This window comes from Equus caballus, chromosome 8 (genome assembly GCF_041296265.1).
Source record: "Equus caballus isolate H_3958 breed thoroughbred chromosome 8, TB-T2T, whole genome shotgun sequence".
NCBI classification, from domain to species: Eukaryota; Metazoa; Chordata; class Mammalia; order Perissodactyla; family Equidae; genus Equus; species Equus caballus.
In genome coordinates, this window is record NC_091691.1 from 63,475,771 (window position 1) to 63,500,870 (window position 25,100).

The following is a 25,100-nucleotide window of genomic DNA, read 5'->3' on the forward strand; positions in this document are numbered from 1 at the left end:
CCCCATGTTTCGTTGGTTCGGGTCCTGGGCGCGAGCGTGGCACCGCTCATCCCGCCACGCTGGGGCGGCGTCCCACATGCCACAGCTGGAAGGACCCACAATGAGGAATATACAGCTATGTACTGGGGGGGTTTGGGGAGAAAAAGGAAAAAAAAACAAAATCTTTAAAAAATAAAAGTTACCATAGACCTTAGCAACCTCAGTAGATGATTTTTTTTTTTTTCCTTATTAAGTCAAGAATTTTCACCTTTTCACTGAAAGGAAGTACTTTGCAGCTTCTCTTTGGCATATCCGAATGCCGGCATCACTACCTTGCACTCTGGGGCCATTATGGAGTAAAATAAGGGGTACTTGCAGGCTGCTGAGTGACCAGTGGGTGGGCAGTGGATATGGTGTGGATTTCTGGGCAAAGGGGTGATGCGTCCCAGGCAGGATGGTGCGAGATTTCACCACACTGCTCAGAATGGCAGCAATTGAAAACTTAGGAGTTGTTTATTTCTGGAATTTCCCATTTAATATTTTCAGACCCAGGTTGACTGCTGGTAACTGAAACTGCAGAAAGTAAAGCCACAGATAAGGAGGGACTATGGTACAAATTCCTAAATCAATGGATTTTAAAGGATTAAGTGGAATAACATATATAAAGGTCCTTTGCACATAGTAGGCATGCTTCCCCCATTCCACATACACAGTGAGCTTAGCACCTAGCAACTTTTGTTTGGCTTCTATATTTCTGCTTTCTTTTATTGCTTTAACCTCTGTGTTTAAAGGCTGTGTGAGGTAGCCAGAATTGTGTATGAAAAAGCCCTGCCAGGTAAAGCAGAGAGTACCTACATGACTTTAGGACCCTAAAAAAGATTAGGAACAAAAATGCCTCTTAAGGGGCCAGCCTGGTGGTGCAGTGGTTCTGCTTCGGCAGCCCAGGGTTCCCCAGTTCGGATCCGGGCTGCCACACCACTCGTCAGGCCATGCTGTGGTGGCATCCCACATACAGAGTGGAGGAGGGCTGGCATGGGTGTTAGCTCCATGACAATCTTCCTCAAGCGAAAAAAAAAAGGGAAGATTGGCAACAGATGTTAGCTTGGGGCCAATCTTCCTCACCAAAAAAACACACGTGAAAAAACCTCTTAAAACCTCATAACCACCACCCCTCTACTACCAATCTATCCAAACGCCTAAAATCCCCAGCTTCAGATCTCACCTGAGGACCTGTTAGAAGAGACTGCATTTGTCTAAATAAGGTATGTGTCACCTTATTTTGTTTACACGTGGCTACATGTTAGCACATCCAGATGCCATTACCATTAACGTGCATAATGAGAGCAGGTGAAGGACTGGGAAAAGGGAAGATGCATTTTTTCCTAAACAAATATAATCTTACTTGAGCACACTTCAATTATAGTCTTAAACTATAGGGAAAAAAGGATTTGGGCAGAAAAATAGCCTTTAAAGTTTCAAATGTGTCTAATTGCTATATTGTTCACGAAAAGTGCCTATTTTTCTTAATGTTCTAGTGGTCTGGTTAAGCGAGGCATAACATGATACTTTTACCACTTAAAGAGCACAGTAAAATGGAAATGAGTCTTTGCTATAGGTTTCTGACTCTTCAGGGGGCATGGCTGATACGTCTATCTGCTGTGGAACATTTCTCCTCTCTCTTTAAGCTCTTCCTTCCGTGTGCAGTTAATTTCCTGTGAGTTTTATTTCATTTTCTCGATACAGTTCAGTCGTTAGTTTCTTGTCAAGCTTCTGAACTTCACTTTCAATCTTTGCATTTTCTGATTCTAAAGATGCACAATTGCTTTGAAGAGTTTTACTATAATATGTAAGCTCTTTTATCTTCTCTAGCTAATTTACTACATATTTGATTAATCTGTTCAAAGGTTTGTAAGAAAGCATTTGCTTGATGACATACATGTGTCTTCAAAGCTTCTCATCTAAGTCATCTCCAATTTCTGACCCTTTTATTATATCCAGCTCCTAGTGACCATCTTCTGTGTCACCTCCAGGGACAGCAAACGAATCTGTCATCTTCAACAAGCATTCAGTCAGATTCTGGGTCTGATGATCCTTCTCATGTAAAGAGAAATATACCTTTGAGTTTTCAACCTTTTTTTCCCTGTTCATTGAGTTCACTCCCTTTCTTTTCATCCTTTACCCTCATATGAAAGTAGTTTTAAACTTTCCTAAAGATTGGAATGTTATCGAAACTTTTCTTCAATACTATCTATGGTTGTGTTTCGCTCTTCTGACATAAATTTTAAGATTACTTTGGCTTAAATCACTTAGAATTGGGAGGATTCCAATTTATCCTTCTTGTATTGTGTTCTTGTATTGTATCCCTCTTGTAATGTCAACCATCACCTCATCTTGTTCTAGATATTTAGATTTCTTTTCCTCATTTTTTTCTAGCGAGTCTGTTTTAACCTCAATAAAAGTAGGACCTATTCCATTTTAAAGTATCTGCCTCCATACTCAGCATTTCCAATAACTTTGTTTCAAGTCTGGCCTCCAACAAAGAGGTCTCCCATACTTCATAGTCTTTCTTAAAATGCTAGAGCCTGTCATAAATGTTGACTTTTTCTTCATCCAGAACAGAAAACATTATGTCAAGCTCTTTTTCCCTATGCTTATAAAGCAAGCTTTTAACTCTGTGAAACCCAGGGATAGCTGCCCGTACCACCATCTCCCAGGGGAAATCTCAGAGTCCTGGACCTGGACTCACACCTGCAGGTGTAGCACTAACTGCCTTGCACAGTGTCTCCAGGATAAGCCTGTAGTGAAACTGTGTGCCTGTTAGTGTGGCCTCTATGGCACAAGTGGCTGCCATAGAGCCACAGGTTGCCAGAACCCTACTGGTCACAACAGACTGCAGAGAACCAAGAACATTCCATGCAGAACACATGAGAAATTGGCAGTCAAGACAAACCAGCAAGGAGGGGCTCAAGGATGTGGACATCTTTCCTTTCACTCTTGTGTCATCATGGAACACAAGAAAAGTAGTGATATTTGTATCACCACCAGGGAAATTGGGTGAAGGTGTTTATGACTCGCCCACCTGGAAGCCACAAGGGATAGACAATCCATGTCTTGTCATACCTGCCGATCTTCCAGGCTTGCTGGCTATCAGGAAACTCTCCTGCCCATTCATGTGCTAAGGCTCCTTCTTCTCTGTATCAGACTTTGAGGCTATAGTCCAAGAGATGCATCCTGCCTTGAGAGGTCTCCCCGCTTCACACCCCGCCCCAGTTTATAGTTGGTCAGTAATAGTGTGTGTGTGTCGTCATAAAAAGCCTTAAAAGGGCTTTTGCTTGCCTTTAAATAATGATTGTAGATTTGCCTTTTCTCCCTTTAATTCTGTCAATTTTTGCTTCATGTATTTTGAAGCACTGTTTTTTGTTGTATGTTTTCTTGATGAATTGATCCTTTTAATACTATGAAATGTCCCTTGATCTCTGATAATACAATTTTTCTTGGAGTCTAATGTGTCCAATGTATTCTAATATAGGCACACCAACATTTTATGGTATATCTTTTTGTTCTCTTTTACTTTCAACCAATCTGCATGTTTATATTTAAAAGTATATATATATATATATATATATATATATATATATATATATATTTTTTTTTTTTTTTAAAGCATATAGTTTGGTTGTGCTTTGTTTCTTTTTTTTTTTTTTTTAGTGGGGAAGATTCACCCTGAGCTAACATCTGTTGCCAGTCTTCCTCTTTTTTTTTTTTTTTTTTTTAAGGATTGGCACCTGGGCTAACAACTGTTGCCAATCTTTTTTTTTCTTTTTTTATCTTTTTTTTTCTGCTTTATTTCCAACCCCTCCCCCAGTATATAGTTGTATATCTTAGTTGCAGGTCCTTCTAGTTGTGGGATGTGGGACGCCGCCTCAATGTGGTCTGATGAACGGTGCCATGTCCGCGCCGAGGATCCAAACCCTGGACCACCACAGCAGAGAGCACAAACTTAACCACTTGGCCACGGAGCCGGCCCTTCCTCTTTTTTTTTTAATGTGAGCTGCCACCGCAGCATGGTCACTGACAGACAAGTGGTGTGGTCCTGCACCCGGGAACTGAACCCGGGCCACCAAAGCAGAACATGCCAAATTTTAACCACTAGGCCATCAGGGCTGGCCCTTGGTCATGCTTTTTTATTCAATTGGATAATGGAGTGTTTATTTCATTTACGTTTAATGTAATGTTTGCTATCGATAAGTTTAAGTCTACATCTTGGTATTTTTTTCTGTTTGTCTTATCTGTTCTTGCATTCCTTATTTCTTTGCCTTCTTTTGAGTTAATTAAATATTTTATGATTCCATTTTATCTCCTCTATTGATTTTTTTCACTGTACCTTAGTGGAATGGTTTTTTTTCCAGTAGTTATGTCTTGAGATCACACAATATGCATCTTTAATTTATCATTGTCTACCTTCAAATAATATTACTAAAAAAAGTCTTAAGAATCTTACAGAAGTATAATCCTGTTTACTCACTTGCTATCCTTTGGTTTCTTTTTGTCATATATTTTATTTATTCATAGGTAATAAGCACAAAATATATTATTATTTTTACTTTAAGTAGTCATTAGTTTTTATTTTGTGTAGATAGATAGATAATTTTTTAAAAGGTCTTTGATACTCACCCAGATGTTTATTCATTTATCCATTCTAGTGCTTTTCATTCCCTTTTGTAGATCCAGGCTTCCATTAGGAATAATTTTCCTTCACCTTGAAAAACTTCCTTTCTCGTCTCTTGTAGTACATATCTGCTAGAAATGAATTCTCTCAACTTTTGCCTGTCATATTTCACCTTCATATTGAAAGATATTTTTGCTGAACAGAGAAGTCTGTGTTAACAGGTGCTTCCTTTCAGCACTTTGCAGATATTTGATTGTCTTATGGCATCCAATGTTTTAGATGCAAAATCAGACATTACTCTCAAAGTTGTTCCCTGTATATGATGTCTTTTTTCTCTGGCTTCTTTTATCTTTGTTTGTCAGCAGTTTAATTATAAGATGCCTTAGTATAGTGTTGTTGTTATTGGCTGTTGTGTTTGTTGTTACATTTATCTTGCTTAGGTTTCACGTAGCTTCTTTCATATGTAGATTGAAATTCTTCAATTTTGGAAAATACTCACAAACCATCTCTTTAAATATTTCTTCAGCCCTGTTCTCTCTCTCATACCACTCTGGGGCTCCAATTACACATATGTTAGACCATTGGCAATTGTATTACAATCACAGATTTTCTGTTCTATTTTCTTCATTCTTTTTTTTTTCTCTTGTGTTTCAATGTGGTTAATTTTATTGACCTGTCTTAAATTTTACTGATCTTTCTTCTGCCAGGTTCAGTCTACTATTTAGCCTACTGAATGAATCTTATATTTATGGTATGTAATTTTCATTTTTATCATTTCCATTTGGTTGTTTCTTATTGTACCCTTACCTCTGCTCAAACTCCCCAACCATTAATGCATGCTTCTCACTTTTTCCGTTATATTTTTTAACATATTTGTCATAGCTTTTTATAATCCTTGTCTGCTAAGTCCAAAATCTAGGCCGTCTGAGTCTGCTTCTATTGCTTATTTTTTATTTTCGTTAGGGATCACATTTTTCCTTCTTCTTCATGTGCTCTATACTTTTTTATTGTATATCAGCTTTGTGGGTAAAAGTGTAGTAGTAAATAATACTTACCCCCAGAAAAGGGCTCACTCCTTCCTCTATCAGACTGCTAGTGTGTGTGTGTGGCATGGGGGCAGTGAGGGAGACTGAGTCCATCTAATCTGTTCTAGATCTGAACTTGGGCTTTGCTACAGCTTTAGTTAAATTTAGGTCACTATTGGCTTTAGATATATTGAGGGAGGAAATAGGACTTTCCCTTTAGCTAGACTGAGCTTGGCAATGCTCCAGAGATGTCTTCATGCCTAGCCCAGCAGCCAACATTTCTGAACCACAGGATGTCTCTCCCTCGTTTATATTCCAGCACCCAACTGCTCAGGCCTAAAGACATCTCTCTCCACCGTCTTACCCTGACCTCCAGCTGTGGGAAAGCTGCTGTAGTGAATGGAGTGAAGACCTTGTGTACCTTGAGAGGATCTTTGTCAGCTCTCCTGCCCTGCCCTAGCCTGTCTCAACTACCCCCAAGCACTTAATGAAAGCCTGCAGGAAAGAGTTGGCCGGCAGGCACGGATTCTGTCTGTAGTTGGGGTGCCTCAGGATTCTAATCTATGATACCAGCCCACTTGCAGCTGTTAAAAGTTTGTTAACAGCTGGGCTGGTTGTCCTTATACTACCCATTCCCTGCCCTTGTGACCAGGGTGCTCCTCCTCTTACCATGTCTCTAGGAGTGACAAATACTATAGCATTCTTCTTTCCAAGGAAAGGTTAATACCATTTTGGAAATTCATTTTTCTAGGTTTCTTTGGGTCTTCTGTCTTTAATGAGTTATTTCATATTCAATGCATCCACCTCCTCAAAAACAACTATCCTTTAGCCACCCCTACGTCTTTGAGGGGTGCATACCAGAGGCCAGTCCACCTTAGGAAGGCAGACCTGGAAGCAGTCTCAGGGCCTTTTGGGCAGAGAACTCCAGGGTCCCAAGTACCCAGAGCATGCTGTAGAAGAGGGTTACTAGTTCTTCTTCTAACTCATAGCTTTGTGGGGGAAGACACAGGTAGAAGAGGACTAGAGCATCAAAGCCCTCTGAAGTATGAAGCCCAAGGCAGGGTCTTCCCCCCTCTCTTGGCTAGGTCTAAGGGCAGTACTGATGATAACATGTATTTTGGAGATAGGTGAAAAAACTTCATAGAGAGGGGACAAAAGCAGAAGGAAAATAAAGGATGCTAAGAATGACCTTTGACCCTTTGCCCGGGGCCAGCTCTTATAGCTGTAGAAATAATAGAATGTATGCATCTTCTCTCCAAAAGTGGAAGGTAGTTTCAATGTTGATGGGATACTCTTGAAGAAATAGGGTACAGTACATCTTCTAGAAAGTTAATGTCTGCAGATTGACATATTATGAGGAGCAGAACTAGTGCATAAAAATGATTCAAGTGAAGCTTGCCTCAAATAACAAAATACTGAGATTGGCCCATAGGAGAATGACTATGACAACTTAAAAGGGAAATGACTTCACCATCAGCTTTTACATTACCTTTCAACCAAAAGCAAGCACGAAATGACCGCCAAGATAATTAAGATAATTTACTTGTCTTGACTGGGTTATAGTTTCATTGATAGTTTAGGTAGAACTTCAGTTACGAAAGAAATTTATTTTCACTTTTTAAGATACATAGTGTTTGCGTATGATGGAATTATTTATAACTATATATGTTCCTATGCTTAATTCCATGGATATATGATGAAAGTTTAAATGTAAGGGACCACAACCAACTTCAGAATAAAAAGATAACTTTATTTTAATTGCATGTTATACGTCACTGTGTCTGATACAGATAATTGTATCCTTTGCTAGGATTGAGCTTTCATTTTAGCATTGGGTATACTTATGGAGAAATGTGAAATGTTATCTTGCCTCCCCACATACACATACAAATGCTGAATTTGTTGGGATCATTTTGGAGAGAGGCTGGAGAATTTGTCCCCTCCCCCCCCTTTTTTTTTAAATTTATTCCCTTTTTAAAGCAGCGCTGAAGAGTGAAGGCAGAGAATTACAGTTAAAATGGTGGATGAAACATATACTTAATTCCGCATTTTCCCTCCCAAAGCAACCCTGTACTGACAGTACAGAAAAACTACTCACTGGAATGAAGAAAATGGAAAAGCATAGAATAGAGAGAGCTGTTGACATATTTTTTGGAAAATGGAAAGGGAATGAATGAGTCCTACTTGATTTAGCTGAGCAGAGATGTGGAAACCCACATGCCTGCAGAGGAGATGCAAGCAAGATGCAAATAGATACTCTTCAGAGAACCCTGGAAAAACTCAAGGACTGGAGTCAAAAGGGCCTGTTGAAGCTAGGGGTGAGCTGTGGAGCTAAAAACAGGACTAGGATGAAAGTCTTAAAAAGAGCAGTTGGACTGCGTGAGGAGATAGCTAAGGAATACCAGATGTGACGGAAAATCTCTAACATAAAGAGACTAAAACAAACAAAAAGGAAATTGAAGGAAACAAAGACTGCCAGGAAGAGATGAAAGCTTAAAAAAACCCCAAAATATATATTCTCATAGATATTAGAAAAGAAATGGTGTCCACGAAGTAAAACATGGTGTTATGAAAAAGGAACAATTAGAGACAAATAGAATTCTTAGAAATTAAACATATGTGGGCAGAAATAAAATATTCAACAGAAGAGAGATGGGGAATTATTCCAGACAGGAGGTGACAGAAAGAAGATGAATAGAAGAGAAAAGATAATAAATTAGAAGATCAGTCGAAGGGGTCCAATATCCAACTAGGAGTTTAGTTTCAAAATGAGAGAACAGAGGAAACAGAACTCAGAAATTGCTGAAGAAAATGTAATAAAATGTCCCCAGAATTGGAAGATATGAGTAAAAGTGGCTTGAGTTTCAAACACAATCAATGAGGGGTAAAGAGGGGACCACCCCAAAGCATACTCTCATGAGATATCAGAACATCAGGGATAAAGAAGAAATAATAAATGGACCAGGGAACAGAATGACTTCTCAGTAACAACACTAGACACTAAAAGACAGTGAAGAAATTCCCTGGAATTTCTGAGAGAAAAGTATTTCTAAACAATGAATTCTGTATCTAACCAAGGTGACAATTAATGGAAGCAGAGAATAGATATCTTCAAGCATTCAAGTTCTCCAAAAGTTTGTCTCAGTCATCTTTGTCAGGAAGCTACTGGAGTGTATTCTCCCCGCACTTACCCACGAGGGAGTCTGTCAAGAAAGAGAACAAAGAATCCAGGCAACAGACCCAACACCACAGAGAAGCAAAGGGCAGTCCCAGGATGACAGCTCAGCAGGACTATTGCCACAAAAAGGACCTGGAGGCTGAAAAAAATAACTGATATATTTGTTTATATTAAGAGGAATATTATGTGTCTATTGGTGAGTTTGAAAAAATGTAATCATAGGAAATTAAGCAAACAAAAATATGACACAATACCAACGTCAAGAAAGAGAAAACTGTGTAAAAGAAAGGAAATGGAATCATAAATGCCACGTGGTTTACATGTGAACAATATATACATAGCCAAAATAATGCAAATACTGATTAGCACGTCCCCTAAAATTGTTGTGTAATTAAATTGGGAGGATTAGGGAAGGAAAGTGTGTTTGCGCGTGTACGTGTGTCCCGTGTGTGTGTGTGTGTAAATGAGAAGGAGGGAGGCAGAAAGAGATTGAAAGCATACATGCTGGAGGAAGTATGTATAAGAACTAAATCCTTATCTTCCACAGTAGGAGGCCAATAAATAATATCAACATTTGAAAAATCAAAAAATTCATGGATGAGAGTATCATTTGGAAGTATGGTGTCATCATCATAATTAACAGTTAAGGGTTGAAGGTGATTGCCTCTGGGATTCAAGGGTGGGGGAGGGGTGGAGTTGAGATGGGAGATCCTTTAAGCTCTATTGTTCTATGTGGCTTTTAAAAGTATATACATGATTTTTTTTAATATATAAAAGTTATATATTTTCTAAAAACTGAATGCAATGAGTACTAAAGCTCAGTGGATTTCAAGCTGTGCTTCCCAGATTCCTGGAAGTTTATGCAGGGGCTGCCTTATGGAAGAAGGAGAAGGGTAGGTGGGGCCACAGCCCTCACACTTGAGTTTCTGCTAAACGAGCAATGCCTTGTCATTGTTAAGTTTTAGAGAACTTTGAATGGAGGGGTCCATAGCAAAACACCACCACCACCGACTAACAAGTTTGAAAAGCACTGATTAGCCCTGTGCTCATCTGGAGAAAAATTATTCCCAAATGGTTAAGCTGAATATAATAACTACCAGGATCCATCCAGTTTGGCTGTCACCTGTCATTTTCTTTTACCACACAAAACAGAATTGTCCTATTTCTAACTCTTGATAAATCTCTAGAAACTTGGAGTAGGACTAGTTTGCTTGGGTTTCAAATATAGATTACACATATGATCATGAAAATTTGCACAGGTTTGAAGTGATAACATTAAATATATTTTCCTTTTGCTGCCAAACCAAATTGCACCCTCACTTCTTAAGAGGCATCAGGTATGGCATATGCCGCCTGGGGTATCTTTGTGTCCCTAGGGTGACATTGGACATTCGAGTTTTGCATAGTGATGGATATGTTTATGATTGTGTTCTAATCAGGGTTGATTTTGCTCCTATGAAGGAAAAATACCCTTACTCCAGCTTAAAGGAAAAGATACAAATAAAATTGTTATTTTTAATACGAGGATAATCCAAATCTTTTGGAAACGTGGAGTATTGACTCTTTCCTGGGCTATAGGGCCTCTCAAAAACAAAACATCCTTAACTTGGTGAGTTTAATTTAGGAAGAAGTCAAGTGCTGAAACAGATACTCCTGAGATAGCTATTCCTTCAGGCAACCAATCTCTTTCTCTCTCTTCCCTTCCCACCCCCAGCGACACACACACAATTTGAAGTGGTGTACCTCTTCTGTGAGCTTCCATCATGTCTCAGTCTAAAATAACTAAAAGCTTCTTTGAAAAATAACTACATACAACTCTATATGAATGTATGTAAAATATAATTTACACACAGTATAGATTTATTCATTTTCTGTATTTTATATATTCTTATTTTACATGCATATCTCATGTGAGGTTGACAACGACTCTGAAATGGGTATTGTTATTCTCATTACAGATAAGGAAATAGTGGTCCTTGGAGTTTGACCTGCCCCAGGTTGCATGGCTAATGGAGTAAAGGCAAAAAGAAATTTATATTTTTGGAGTATTGATTCACTTGAGCCAAACACCTCTTAATTAATAAAAAGAAAAATCTTTATCAAAAGCATACATATAACATGAAAAGTTCCAGTTTACACATATATAGGATGACCAACTCATCCTGGTTTGCCTGGGACTTTCCTGGTTTCAGCACTGAAAATCCTGTATCCTTGGAAATCCCTCAGTTCCAGTTAAACTGGGATGGTTGATCCCTTCACATATAGTGCTCAGCCCAAGAGATTGTAATAGATACCCATCATGGGAACCGAGAGAGATACAGGAAACAAAATGCAAGGAGAGCAAAGTGGTCAGGAAAGTCTATTTAGACAAGAGTGAAGACCATTTCTTTCTTTCTTTTTTTTTTTGAGGAAGATTCACCCTGAGCTGACATCTGTTGCCAGTCTTCCTCTTTTTGTATGTGAGCCACTGCCACAGCATGGCCACTGACAGATGAGTGCTGTAGGTCCACACCCAGGAATGGAACCCAAGCTGCTGAAGTGGAGCGTGTCAAACTTAACCTCTAGGCCCCCAGAGCTGGCCCGATTTCTTACCCATATCAAAGAAAAACAATTTTAGCAACCATACAACATGACAAAACAAGTCTAACTTTTCAAAAATGTTTATGTAACCAAATATATCTGTAGATTTAAAATCCATGTCAAGATCATGAAGTGTCCAAAAGACACAAAAAGTTGACACTACCAGATCTTGAAAAATAAAGACCTATCTTAAGTGTTTCATGAGAAAAAATCACAAAACACACAGCCAAAAGTCTTAGGACCAGACGCCCTAAACCTCCGCTTTGAACTTTGCTCTTCTCAAATCTGCCTCGTCAAAGTAGCTGCTTCTCAGTTTGGCTTACAGTCTGGTCCTCACTTCTAGTATGCCTGATTCTGTTCCCCTCTCCCTTCCCTTGTTCTGACTGGCTCCTTTAAGATCACTCTCTTTCTTGGGTATTTCCCTCCCTGTCCTTTCCTTAAAATCAACATAACGCCCTTAAGCTTCTTTTATGTCTCTTTCCACATTGAAGACCCTGTCCATTCTCCTTTCACCCACTTCCCAAGAACCCACCTGCCATACAGCAGATCCAGAGGAGAGAAATAGAGATGCCTCTTCAAAGACACGGAAGAGAGTGAAGGAACGAGGAAAGGCTGCAGTTAACTCTTATTTGAATATTTGGGGGTGGTACCCATACGTCATTTTGATAGGACTCCTTCTAGCCTTTATCTTTCCTTCTAATGCCCACAGATGTTCTAACATAGTTGAAATCATGGCACATGTACATTTATATGCTATGATTTTTAGCCTAACTGTTAGCTCATGTCTTTCTGTTGTCATCAAAACTATCATTGTTCCCAGTTATTCTTTACCAAATATGATGTTATAATTAGTATATTTATACATCTAGCCCTTTCCATAATTAGGGCTGTTTTCATACCATAGGCATTCAATGTGGGTGCCCATTTCATCCAATTTTTAAATTGATTGGCATTTGATAAGATTATACATAGCAAGCTGCTATTTTGAATCCCTTCCATATCTGCTGTTCAAGCCCCTGTTTTCTAATGTTGTTTATGTATAGTTTTTTCTACTTTTTGGGGGGCATCGTCTATTTTAATTACTTTTCAAACAATTACTACTTGGATTTAAGACTTTTTTCCTTAGGAAAAAAGCCCAGTATTGATCTCCCTCCCACCAAAAAAATCTCATTTTTGTATACATCGTGTCTTAGTTTCTTCAGACTGTTATAGCAATATATCATAGACTGGCTGGCTTATAAACAACAGAAATTTACTTCTCACAGTCTGAAGACTGGAAGTCCAAGATCAAGACGCCAACAGATTCTCTGTCTGGTGAAGGCCACTTCCTGCTTCATAGAGGGTCACCTTTTTGCTGTGTCCTCACATGGTAGAAGGGACAAGGGAGACCTCTTTTATAAAGGAACTAATCACATTCATGAGGGCTCACCCTCATCACCTCCCAAAGGCCCCACCTCCTAATACCATCACTTTGGAGATTGAGTTTCAACATAAGAATTTTGAAGAAACACAAATATTCGGACTATAGCAAATAGTATATTTTTTAAAAAAATAAATGATATGCAAAAAACAAAAAAAATTCATCACCCTGAGAATACCATCTATGCTAGTCTCTGAAAGATGCCAGAGAGGAAAAACAACAGAGACCATTGGCTTATCAATGATCGGATTCTTCATTTACTTGGATGCCTCACAGATCAGCTGGGACCAGAGTTTGAACACCTTGTTCATCCCTGCAAGGAGTCTGCTACCAGCATTTGCCATCCACGGAATGTGCTAATACAGTCTATTTCTGGAGAATGGAGCAGAGATTAACTGCTTGTTCATGATAAATCAAGGGTATTTGATTTGCCTGTTACATGCCCAGTTTTCTTTGGAAGCAAGCCCTGGAAACTATTTTTCTGATCAAATCCTAACTCTCATGTTAGTGCTTTTGAAAGAGAAAAATAACATTTACTCATGATAAAGACTAACTTCTAGCCATTATAAATCTTATCAATTGCCTCGTGAATGTTGAGGGGAAAAAAGAAGGAAAAAAATCCCATCGTGCTCACTCAACCTTGAGTTTGGACTAATGCTACCACTAACATTAGTGTTCTGTTCTGGAATTCTGCAAACTGTTCTGGAATTTCCATGATCAGCACAGATGAAAATATTTGGGGAGATAAAGTGGGGAACCTAAGGAGATATTTGATTAATGAATGTTGCACTATGAGGAATGGCCAGTAACAATTCAATAAAGAAAATTGTTAGAGTTTACTAGTTAATATGCAATATTAGAAAGACCTAAAATTTCCTTCTTCCTCTATTTTTCTTAGAAGCCAGTAAGATCAACAGAAACGATCTCAGCATTATTTGCCATGTTGGCATTTAGAGTCAATCACTCACACAGACGCAAAATATATGATTTTCTTTTTTTTGGCTTCAATAGAGATGTTCAGTACCTGACATACTTTCCAGATAATCTTTTGGTTAATGGCTTGAAAAGAGATATAATTTTTCTGCAAAAGTTATTAAGGTAAATGCAAAATATATTTATCTAAAATGTGAGCCAACTTGTAACCATTTTCCATAGGTTAAAATATACACTTTTACACAAGTAATTCTTCAGTTTTAGCGAACATTTCGTGCACCTCAGTTATGAGCTACTGTTCACTCAAAGATACAACATAAGTGAATAGTGTGGCTGAATGCGAGCCAGATGGCCTGCTGCCAACTCTGTCCACTCTTCTTGGTTCACATGTGTTTTGACTCCATCCGTTAGCCTTGGGGAGGAGTGTTTTGATGGAGGGAAGAAGAAACACAGGGACAGGGATGTGTGCTCTCTGGTGAGTGCTTATTTCTTTCTATTTACTTCTGACTCATCTGGATGCCGCTATGGTCAACATGGCATATAGCTTAAAATTTCCTTAAGATAATCAGCTTTGGGAATAAGAATAAAGAAGTTTTCTTCCTTCTCTGCCTCATTCTTTTAGTCTTTTTTTTCTTTTAAGGGCATCTAGTAACAAGTTAAGGAGTGAGCAAGCTGGTAGGATGCCAATCTATGTGGGGCATCAAAATATCACTAAAGTAAATTAGTAATATGATGCCAGTTAATCAAGTTTTTGACTCATAGTTTCTTGAAGTGGTCTTGTTCAGATGTGGTAAGAGACCACCTGGAACACAAAATTTAAAACCAACCACAAACAAGCAAAGAGAAAGCTTTCTTTTTGGAGACAACCTTTTGCTGCTGAATATTTTTGAGATGTCTGTACAAGTTGCAAGGAGCAGCTGCGGCCACACTACTACCCTGAGCCTAGCCAGCTGACAGTTGCCTAGAGTTGGCAGCCACAGCCAGAGGAAATTTGGAAACTCCAAAATGCCTGGGCGTGTGGTTTGCTTGATTGCTGAAATTATAAATCCTTTACAAGCCTTTCAAGAAGTTGTCTGATCCATAAAATTGCACGTAATAAATTCCCTATTCTGAACATGGAGAAGTAAATTATTTTCAGCAGCAGTAGGTCTTTGGGCCCCAGGGACCACTAAATAAATATTAAACACAAGTTTATTAGTAGTGATTTGAAGGGACTCCACCTTATTAAACCTTGTCGGACCCTATTTGTGGAAATATTTCCGTTAGCTCAGTTTTTCTCTGTTCAGATGTGTGTGTATTGTACACAATACACAGTTCTTTCCAGTCCTCACCAAAGTTCACGCGACAGTCTTGGAAAAGAAGACTTCACAAGGAGCTGGAAGCATTTGTGCACCCTCTCCTCCTGCTGTCTGCAACATAAAATATAGGGCAATTGCAATCAGTTTTTCCACAATTCCTAGGGGCAAGGTTTTCTCTCACAAAAAAGCCACAGATTGAACAGCAGCCTTCCAGAATACTGTCAAGCAGGCAGCATGACTGTTTTTCCTCTGCTGGGTCCCAACTCATTTACTAATAAGGAAATGCAACTTTTAACAAAAGATTTGCCAATTCACCTTTTTACTGCATTCGTAGCCATTTTGGGTAAAATTCTATGTGAATATTAAAACTTAAATGCTATGTGACAAGAAAAATATTTGTAATGCCCCTAAATATTTTCTCATTCTCCTCAAAGTTAAGAAAATATCCAGGAAACTTACTTGTTTGTATTATATCTACCTGGGAAGTTTTTCATGCTGAGTAACAGAACAAAACTTGAGCTGCCTTGCTTTCTGCTTCCAGGAATGCCTATCAGAGAACATTCTTTTTCAGACGGCCAAGTTTGGAAGTCAGTTGGTTTCTGGCAGTAAGTCGGGGGAGGGGAGGCAGTGGGGGGAAGCGCAGTGAGTCCTCCGGCTGATCTTCAGCTTCCAAGTGCTTCCGTAATAACCATCAATGAAAGCAGCTCCTTTTCCCCAGGCAGAGACAGGTAAAAAGACAGCTGAGTAAATCAGCATTAGATGTAACAGCGGAAGCTTAGTCAGAGGGAGGAGGGGGGTGGAGGGAGGGTGTTTGAAAGCCTGCCATTGGTCAGTTTACCAAAGGCATCTGCCAGTGGGACTTCAATGGAATGTGAAACCAAATCATTTTCAAGTTAAAGATAGACACAGTTTACACCGGGATCTAGAAGCTGGATTTTAAACTCATATCTCTCTCTAGAATTTCAGAGTTCTATTATGATCTCTGTTGTAATTAACAATTTGGTTAAAGTTTGTTCTTTAAGTGCATGTGCTGAGAATTCATATATGTTCGGGATGTACTGGAATTAACAGGATTTAAGAGGTCATGGTGTACATACTCTAGGGTAAGTGAAAAGATTGGTTTTAAGGCTCACCGCTTCTCTGGGAAGGTTAATGTTGAATTTTTCTTTTTATTTGTGTGAATGAAAAAGTGATAATGAAAATTTTCCAGGGCTGTAACTTTCTTACCTTTCTTGAGATATTTGACATTTTACATTTTGTGCAGAAGAGAGAAATAGGGTATTTCAGCTTAATTTTGAAATGTACCTTACACATCTTTAACTTCAGTTTTGCTTTATCCTTACTTGCTTTCCCTCTCTTGAGCCCTCCTTGAACACCCTGCATTTATCGAATTACAATGTCAGTAGGTAAATGTCACAACACAGACTGAATGTTAGTGTCCAGGATGACATTGGATGCAAGTGTATTATTGTGAGACGGCGTTATTTCTCTTCCTTGGCACCGTGGTACTTCCTAATTTAACAAATGAAAAAAAAAATCAAGAGGAGAAAAAGAGGTGGCCTAAAGGTGGTATAAAGTGCATAAGGAGCCTTTAGAAGATATTCTATTTTTTAAAAAACTAATGAGAAAAACTAGGCAATTTTCCATTGAAGAGAACAATTTATTAATAGAAGTTATTTTTTGGCGTCGCCTCATTAATTCCAAGCAGGTCCTCCTCCAAAAAAAAAAAACCCTGAGAGTTTGCTAAGTGAATGGAGCGTTCTGATTAGACTGAGCTTGAGGGTGGAGGAGAGACGGGGAGCGTTGTCTAGTTTGCTGTTGCCATGTTGTGATTTAAGGTTTTCAAAACGTTTTTCTTTAAAAGAAAGAATGACAAACTTTAGTTCTCTTCGTGTTTTGACCATGTATAGGTTTTGTTTCTCGTTTTGTCAAGTGACCTCTCGGCTCTGCTCTTAGAAACAGCTTTTCCAAACTTGCACAGCATTCCTTCTGAATAAATACTGTCCATAATAGTCACAGAGCACATGGTGTGAATTGGAAATTCTACTTTATATGGGGAAAATAAATCTGCTGACGTTCTTATTACAGAGTGTGGGGCTGAACAGTTGTTAAATGTAACTGGCCAGTTTTTGCTCTGTCCAATAGACAGGATTCTAATGAACTAAGTTGGCTAAAGTAGGTACAAACAATGAATGTCTTAATATGGATCTTTCACTCAACTTTGATAAGAATAAATAATATACTGTTACTCTTCTAAAATGAAAGCTGAGCATTATGTTGATAGAGTCACTTGATTTTTCAACTACCAAATAATCTAGCAAGACCAAACAAAATGTGACGTTGGCAGAGCTCAATTTGGATGTCCCCTCCCTCTTTACTTGACCATTTTCCCTCTCTCCCTTCAATCTTCCTTCTTCCTCTGGACCCCTGATGAATATCACTAGTCGGTACTCTCCTTTCTTGCAGTCAAGACGTATCTTCAAGAACGAGTCTGACTGTAGCGTGTTTTAAAGTCCATGCACTAAGTCCATCAGAATATTTGCATTTTACTGTAAATATCTAACCTCCAAACAGTTTAGGTAATTTTGTTAAATCAGGGTTAACCTTCCCTATTACTTATAATTAACCCATAAGGTTGTAAAAGTTGCAATTAATTTTCGTTTCTCCACAAGTGGATGGTAGCTTTGTAAATTTTCCCTGCTGACATTGGACATCCTTTCATCTCTTTTACCCGGCTGTGTCCTGAACTGTTGGCAAGAGGAGTGAGCCTGGCAGAAATCATAGGTTTTTCTAAGGAATTTGTGAGTACATGCATGTGTGTGCTTACCACACACATGTACATACACATTTACAAATTTTAAATTCTAAAATGTAAGAATTGTAAACTATGTGGCCAAATAGTGTTGACAGGAAAAGGGACAGACGCATATTTCACTACTACTATTATGTCACTCACAGTGTCTAGTTCCCTGCTGAAATTGTCAAGCTTGGATTTTGTTTCTTTGACTATCGTAAGTGTAGTTGATTCATAATATATATCTGCTAATCGTAATATCTCAAGTGTTACTGGATTTGTTTCTATTATTACTGTTCCTGCCAGTTCTCACTCATGGTGTCTTGTTTTCTTGGTGGCTTGGATACCTTTGGCTGTCTGCTGGAAAGGTATTTTAAAAACTACGTGAAAGAATAAGTTGAGACGTAGTGGTTATGATATTTTCCTCCAGAGAGGACCTTGATTTGCTTCTGCCAGGCACCTGGGGGTGACATCAGACCAGGATCACCTTAGTCAAAGAACAACATCTGAGGTTCCCTGGATCACTCCTGTGCAAGAAGCAAGGCTGCAAATCCATAGAAGGAATGGTTTATTCAGGGTTCACTCCTACCTGGAAGGAAGATATGGCCTTTTCAGATCCCAAGTTAAAGTTGGGTTAGTTGGGTCCTCACCTGAGGACCATGACCTTTGACGTTCCCACAAAACCCATAAGGCTGCCCAAAGTGCAGCTGGGGTCCCAAGGGTTTTGTTCCATCAAGATCAACACATTTGCCCAAGAGCAAAAGCTTTCAAAGATGAGCTCCCCTCTCTGAGTTCTGGTCTTCTCCTAAACTTCCACGTGCGAAGTCCTCACTGTCTTATAAGCTCTATGCTGTTTTTATATTTTAAGTATTTTTAGTTACCCCAGTGGGAGGGTTGGTGCAAATTATCTCATTACTGTTCCCAGAAAGGGAAATTCACTCTACTGCCTTTATGGTCTTTTTTTTTTTTTTTTTTTTACACTCCTCATTCTAGACAAGGTGTCAGGCAGACTATTGATATCATTGATGATTTCAGGTAGTTTTTCTGATTTTGAAATTTTAGTCATGACCTCATCTGTTTCGGTTTTTCAGAGAAATTTGCAAGTGCATGCTGATTGGAAGATGCGTGTTTTCTAACCTTATTTGAGCTGTCAACAATACTTAGCAGTCCTTTTATTTGTCCCTAGCTGGCCCCTTTCCTGAATAATTTCTTTAGTCTCTCTAATCCACCCCCACTGCCTTCACTCTCAGCTGTTGACCTTGACCCTTCCTGCTTTCTCTTGGTCCATATCCAGTATCACCACATTTAAGAAAGTATCTTAAATAAATTCCTTCCTTTCTATTCTCTTTGCAGTTGCTCTGCTTCAGGTCTTCATCATCGCTCTTGGGCATTACTATGGTCTCCCAGTTGTTCTCCTGCCTCTAGGCTCTGCTCCCCAATGTATCTCCCATTTGGGGACCAACACACCTATCTTCTAAAAATCATAGACATGAATGGGATTGCTCCCCTACTTAAAAATTTCTAGTGGCTCACCATTCCCCTTCAAAATAAACTCCTGGGTATGTCTTAAAAGCGTGTCACAAAGCCTCAATCTGTTTCTCTAAAATTGTCTTCACTACTTTACCGGTCATCACCAGCACTTTAATCACATATAATTAGTGCCTCTAGAATATTCCACACACTATCATACCTCTGTGCTAGTCTCCCTACTTTTATTTTTGGCTCAGAATGCTCATTGTTCATCTCCTTTGTGGGCAAATCCTACTTCTCCTGCAAGGTTGACCTCATAAGTCATCTATGCTACTTTCTTTAATTGTGTAGCTCACCTACTATTCTGGGAACCCCTGATGGCAGGGGTTGTGTCTTACATATTTTCGTGTTCTCAGTAACAGACACATAGAAACCATTCAATACATGTTTAAGGAATGAACAAATGACTATTCTGAGGAAGTTTTTCCTCAACAATTCCTTTTTTACTTTATTCTTTTTCATTGTAAACATCATTATTCTTTTGACCTTACACTCTTTGTCTAGAATAATGAACATTAATGGTCTGCTATGTCAGGTAGAGTCAGTTAAATTACATTTGTTTGGTTGGTTATTGCTATTTTGAGGGGGGAGGAAGTTATCTATTTCCATTTTTGCCAAGTGAGACTCTATAACTTGATTGTGATGACAAGAGAGATGATAGAGGTTTAAATATGATAAATTAGCTGTATAATATTATCAGAGAGATTCATAATCAAAAAGAAAGTCACGGAATTGGAAAACTGACATGTTTCAACAACTCTAGTCCAGAATGCTGAGTCGCACAAATGGAAAAATTCAATGCAGAACAACTAAATTAAAATCATCTCGTTGCACCTTCAAAAAAAAACTGATTGTGTTCAGATAGCTGTGCGGTGCTAGAAGGAAAACAGTTGATTGCTTAGGTGATATGACATTGTAACCCTCAATCTTAAAGTTAGCTGAAAATTTTTCTTAAAATTTTTTAAGGCCATAAGGTGCAATGTTAATCTCATTTTGCTATGCTCAGTTAAAAAAAAAACAACCCTGTGTTTATTTATTAAAAATTGAATATTGTTGATAGGAACCAGAGGAAGCAGAAATATAGCTTATTAATTCCAAGGATGTTTAACTAATTTTGTATTCCTCGGATCACTTATAAACTTTTCACACACTTGTTGTATGCCTTTGATATGCCAACTCCTGAGCTGAGAAACCTGGTCCATATTTTTTATTGTACAGGGCTCTCTACCGCCACAGACACAAAAGCCTTTATATGGATTGGTCAAGATTTATCTTGAAAACAATCTTTGAATCTATTCAAATTGTTCAAAGTTGATATTTATATGAGAACCCAAATTTCTCCGTCACAAAATATGAAAATAGGATATTATTGGCCTTTTCTTTTTTGACTCATTGATAAATTAAGACTAGCTCTTGAAAACTGGCTGATTTTAAATTGTAGCATCCACTAGCTGAGCTAATTTCTCTTATAAATTCAACAAATCTCTATCAAGCTCCCATGTTGTGCCTTAACTGTGCTAGATAATGAAATTACTTGTTTAGCCCCCTTCAGTGGACGCTGACACTGGAGTATGTCATCTTAGAATAATGGATGTAATTAACAAACTCCTTGATATTATTCTTCCATTTATATTCTTAATTTATTTGTGCTCATCTCCACCCTTGTTAAAAAGTTATTTTCGGGGTCGGCTCTGTGGCTGAGTGGTTAAGTTCGCGCTGCGGTGGCCCAGGGTTCGGATCCTGGGCGCGGACATAGCACCGCTCATCAGGCCACGTTGAGGCGGCGTCCCATATCCCACAACTAGAAGGACCTGCAACTAAGATATACAACTGTGTACGGGGGGGGGTTGGGGAAATGAAGCAGAAAAAAAAAAAAAAAAGATTGGCTACAGTTGTTAGCCCAGGTGCCAATCTTAAAAAAAAAAAAAAAGTTATTTTGCCTTTCCTGGACAATTAGTGTTTTCCTCTCAGAAATCTAAGTTTTAGTAGTCTTGAGCTTACTTTAATTCTTTAAAAATCTCATATTTAGCAAATATTTTATTATAGAATAGCTTAAATAGTTTAAAAATTCTTAAAAAAAGAATTAATTAGAAATGTATTTTTATCACATAGAAAACTATGCTGTATCTTAATATAAAATAGAAGTACATTTATTTGCATAAATAAAGCCGGACTTTGCATTCTTGCAAAATAAATATGGCATAAGGATGACTCAGAGACACCCTGAGTCATGAAAGCTTTGTAAAACTCCGTGTATTTTAAAGAGAGCAGTAGAGTAATTTTTATCATTTTTCCTTTTTAGTCTCGCTTTACTTTTTGTACGTCATTCCTACGTGACGTGGTAGTGCACAGATTTATGAGTGCAGAAAGAATGAATTCACTGAGTTAATCATAGTTCAGGAATACAGATGTCTTCACTGATTTTATTAAAATATATAGATTAATTTTGAATGAAATTTATCTTCTAATGCATATGAACTTCCTAGTCTTAGACTGTTTGTTACTACACATTTGTAGAAACATATTTACTCATCAAAAGATGTTGTTTTTAACACTTCAGATAAGTGTAACAGTTCTCTTCTAAAAGGCCTCCAATGTTTCATACTATTCTGTAGGTAAGAGACATTTGTTGCTATTTGCTTTTGTATATGATGAAACTAAGATGAAGACATATGAAGTGCTCCACAAATACTGCATGTGTTTTCCTGAGATAACAAATAACCCCTAATTCTCAGTGGCTTCTAAAAACCAAGATTTCCTTCCCACTCATACAAATTAGCCATTGTGGGTTGGCTGAAGCCCCTTCTCCAAATTGTAGCTTTCACCTGGAAACAACCCATGCTCCTCATGCTCACATTTCCTTAGCCAAATCATGTGATCACCCCTAACTTCAGTTGGGTGAGGACGATAATCCTGCCACATGCCTGGAAAGAGAAAGATCTAGAATATTTATGAGGATCTCTAATGAATTCCACACTAACGGATGATAGGCAGCCCAAAATCCCCAGAAGAAGATCTAGACTTAGAGTCCTATACACCTGTGAACAATATTCGGTCCATGCTTGGTAAGATATAGGCAGGCAACCTGCAACCTGAAGCTAAAGTCGTTTGTCTGTTTTCATCCTTTAACTCTCATTCCCACGGCGACTTTTTTGGCATTCTAAATCTTTGCCATTTTCAGAGTGTCTGTGAACTTTCTTGTCATAGTTTTTCCAGTCCTTTGGAATCCTGGCATTTTACCTGTCATCACACTTTTCTCTCAGGGAGCCCTGCCCAGAAACAGGTTTGAGAAGAGTTTTGAGCCTCTGCTAGGGCAATTCCTATAGAATGTAGAGAGCAAATGTGAGACGTTAACCCTTCCCCATCTCTAAGAACTGAGCATGTGTAGCAGAGAAATGCAGAGAAAGGTAATTGGAATGTACTTCTAATCCTCAGCCCCCACTTTTTTCAGGAGGCAAAATAAAAGAACTAGGCTTAGGGACAATGCCACAGAGGAATGGTGATCTATATTATACGTTAGAAACGTGTCGTTTTTTGAGTAGCATTTATTTTACATCACTTTTATATTCTACTTTTCGCTTGTGTTTAGTTTTAAACCCTAACAACATAAAACTGGGGAATTCAAAAATTAATGAGATGCTTAAAAGTTGAAAAATTATTAAGCCAATATTTTAAGGTCTTTTGGATTTTAATTTAAATCAGCAAATCCAATTTATGTTCTTGGGAGCAATAATTCTAGGAAATGCTATATGGGGGAAAAAAAGATGAAGATCCTGGGTCAAATGAATTTGGGAAATGCTGTATACCATGTCCCTCTCTTGGAGATTTAGGTGACTCTTAGCATTAAGGGTTCTTAAAGTTTTACACTAAGGAGACATGTTTGATTTTCTTTAACTCAGTGTTTCTCAAGCTAATTTGAAGACATATATATATAATTTGAATATATATAGGCATAAATATCAATATTGTATATATATATATCTCGTATTTTAACATGCTCTTTAACACTTGATAACTTCTGGTTTAAATCACCCCTCATTCGATGTATTAATAATTAAAAGTGTGATGATGTGGTAGCTCTTGTAATACTTTGAGAACATAAAGCTGAGAATTTTAAAGGGCTTTTAAAAATGTCTTTACTGTTGAGTACTTTCTGTTCTCTTGATAAACGGCATCGACTTTAAACACTAACAGAAATCACATTTTAAACTGATAGGGCATCCAATCGTATTTGTTTCACTTTATTCAGGCATATAATTTGTGATACAGCCACAGATAAGGAGACTCGCTGTTTTCATCAGAACCTGGGACTCAAAAGGGATTTGCACTATTTTACCCATTTCATTCAAAAGTCTAGAACAGTTATTCCATTTTAGAGTATGATCCTCGTTGTTAATTTGTTAGCCTTAGTTGTCCTTTCTTTATGAAGGCCTGCTGAAAAGACAAGTAGTCCTCCACTTCAACATCTGTTTCTTGATTTTCTTTTTCTGTTCACTTCTTTTAAGTTCAAAAGATTTAAAGCTTAAAAAGGAAAAGGAAACTGTTGGTTTTCAGAAGTTGCTCTACTAAAGTTATTCCATCTAAGGGAATTTTTCTGTGCAAGAAGAGTAATAGACTAACAAGAACAAAATGTTCACTTTTTTCTTCATAATGTCTGCTATGTTCAATTAAATACTGTGACCATTTAAAATGAACTAATTGTTCCATGAACTTTTATACTATCAGCAGCTCTATTCAAAGAAAAGCCTAGATATTAGGTTCACTTATAGGTATCAGGGTGTTTAGGTGTGACGGGAGCATATGTCCTTCATCACCTTGTCCACTCTGGTGATATTATTCTGCTTTTTATTCATCAGCATTTCAGTTCTCTACTCTCCATTTTAAAAGTAAGAGATCAATCAATACTTTTTTTAAAGGCAAATTCCTTCAGAAATATACCTTCTTTCTGCATTATAGAAAGAGAAATCATTCAATCAAAAGTGTGTGTAGTGTAAATTCTTAGCACACGTCTTTCCTCTGATTGATTTTTGTTTATGTTTTTCCCTGGGGTTATAAGAAGATTTGGAAACAAGGTTGACTTCAACAACACCTCTAGAAATTCGCTGCAGGAGGATCTGAAGATCTCTTCTCAGCACTACAGGGCTGCTCCTTTGCAACTATTCGAATAGCCACCCAACAGAACTCTCTTTCTCTTGTTTGCCAAATTATGATTATATCTACATTCTGAGACTTCATAGCACGTACGCCATTTGAAATGCTGAAAAATATCCTGCGTAACCCTTTGCCAGACACCAGAACATAAATCTGTTACTTAGATTTACAGTATTATAATCTCTCCTTTAAAATGACATGAGGGAAGTGTTTAACTTAATGAGGCAGAGGATCCTGGTGTGCAAGTTACATTATATTTTTCATTGCACAAGGGTAAATTATTGCTTCAGTCTCCTATATGGTACCCCAGTGGCCTCAAAGACACAATGTCGCTTCTAGAAATGCCCACTTTTGTCTTAGGTAATACCTTACTCCGTGAAAGTATGCTTTCTGAGAATTACCCATAACATTTCTTGCAGTAGGCTGAATTTCTTGAAGGTCATACACAGATGCTGACTGAACTTGACTTTTTTTTTTTAGCTTAGGAACATTGACCAAAGTGGTAAGTCTGTGTACATTATTATACAAAGGGGAAAACTGATG

The 25,100-nt window shown here is 38.1% G+C and overlaps 1 protein-coding gene and 1 long non-coding RNA gene across 40 annotated transcripts in view; one reads left to right on the forward strand and one right to left on the reverse strand.

The window, feature by feature from the left end:
* DTNA (dystrobrevin alpha) overlaps nucleotides 1-25,100 on the forward strand; it is a 359,383-nt gene that overhangs the window by 84,071 nt on the left and 250,212 nt on the right. For 7 of the 38 annotated variants that reach the window (XM_005612833.4, XM_070220868.1, XM_070220860.1 and 4 more), the window contains exon 1: nucleotides 15,954-16,185. The exons of 13 other annotated variants lie outside the window; for them this stretch is intronic. The gene's annotated coding sequence lies outside the window, so the exon portion shown is untranslated. Of the gene's footprint in view, nucleotides 1-15,644; nucleotides 15,811-15,839; nucleotides 16,186-25,100 lie in introns of those variants that run through there. 18 more of the 38 variants (XM_070220879.1, XM_070220882.1, XM_070220862.1 and 15 more) reach the window with 7 other exon arrangements.
* Nucleotides 14,958-15,699, reverse strand: LOC138915282 (uncharacterized). 2 transcript variants are annotated; one of them, XR_011420993.1, is made up of 2 exons: nucleotides 15,561-15,699; nucleotides 14,958-15,193 (listed from the first exon to the last, which is right to left on the reverse strand). It is a non-coding gene; the product is annotated as an uncharacterized lncRNA (long non-coding RNA). The 2 variants fall into 2 exon arrangements; XR_011420994.1 differs by having other exon boundaries at nucleotides 15,542-15,681.